We start from the raw sequence: 1,466 nt of genomic DNA on the forward strand, positions 1-1,466 counted from the left end.
ACATCCTCGCCAGCATCTAGAGTCCTCTGATTTGCTCATTTTAGCCACTCTGACTGGCGTGAGGTGGTATCTCAGTGTGGTTTTGATTTGTATTTCCCTGCTAAGGAGGGATGCTGGGCATCGTTTCATGTGTCTGTTGGCCATCTGGGTGTCCTCTTGATTACCCAAGCATTTTTAATTTTTACTTCTCATCACCTTTGTTGAATTATTAATTATTACTCTTTGTAGTGTTGTTTTAATGCGTACTTTTTAGGATGTATAGTACAGATGTTCTCTCTTTGCATAGTAGCATCACATGACCACGCAGGCTGAACTGTGCAAAGAGGTCTTAATAATTCATGACAAAGTAATGATGGTTCTGTGTTCTTAACATGTTTTACCAAAATATTAAAATTCCTTTTACTGTTGTTTATAAATGTATGAGGAAATTAAAACTAGAGGAATGTGAATATTTATTTAGTACACTATAATTTAAAATATAAGAAACTTTGAGAATTAGTTACATTTTTCATTTAAAATTAGAAAATTTGTAACAAAAGAGACTTCCTCTTCCAGGACTATGGTGTAGACGTATTTTCCCCTATTTCTCCCTCTGGGTACACCTGAAAATCCTGTACACTGTATACAAAACAAACATGAGAAGACTGACAGTTGACTAGAAGCAGACATAGTGGCTGGGGATCTCAGGGGCTGAGGAACAACAGAGTGCTGAGTTCCCTGGGTATTATTTTGCCTCCTACATCTCAAGATATGGAGATGAAGAAGTTGGCAATCCAGAAATGCTAACAGGAACAGACCCAAAAAGCCCCAATAAAAATGTGCCCTCTTTAGCCAAAAAACAGAAGAGGGGCAACCTAGCAAGAAAGGAAACATTTTCTACTAATGCTCTACTCCAGCCAAACATCACAGGAAAAACTGTGGTCCCGCCCCCAGCCATAGCAGCGAATGCTGAGTGGGCAGCTTCCAGTTCCACACGAGGAAGGCAGAGTGGTGTCAGAGAAAGCCAAATCAAGAGCCAGGATTTAAACAAATATATTTATTTATTTTTGAGAGGGAAGAGGGGCAGAGAGAGAGAGAGAGAGAGTTTTGAGCGGTCTCGGTACTGTCATTGCAGACCCCAATGCAGGGCTTGATCTTGCCAACCGTGAGATCATAACCTGAGCCAAAATCAAGAGTCGGATGCTCAACCCACTGAGCCACCCAGGCGCCCCGGGAGCCAGGACTCTCATCTCTGCATACCCATTAATAAGCTTCCCTTCTCTCTCGTTTCCCCAGTGAGGTGTCCATGGAGTCTACATGGAGAACCTGAACTTGCTCCCCTAGCAGTAACGGTATGCTCCTTCCCCTCTCTGCTGGAGTAGTATCATAAAATAAATTGGGAAGTGTTCCCTCGCCTTCTATTTTCTGGATGGGATTAGGCAAAATTGGAGTTAAATCTTTACACATTTGGTAGAATTTTTTCATGA

Source organism: Crocuta crocuta, unplaced genomic scaffold (assembly GCF_008692635.1).
Source record: "Crocuta crocuta isolate KB4526 unplaced genomic scaffold, BGI_CrCroc_1.0 scaffold475, whole genome shotgun sequence".
Lineage (NCBI taxonomy): Eukaryota > Metazoa > Chordata > Mammalia > Carnivora > Hyaenidae > Crocuta > Crocuta crocuta.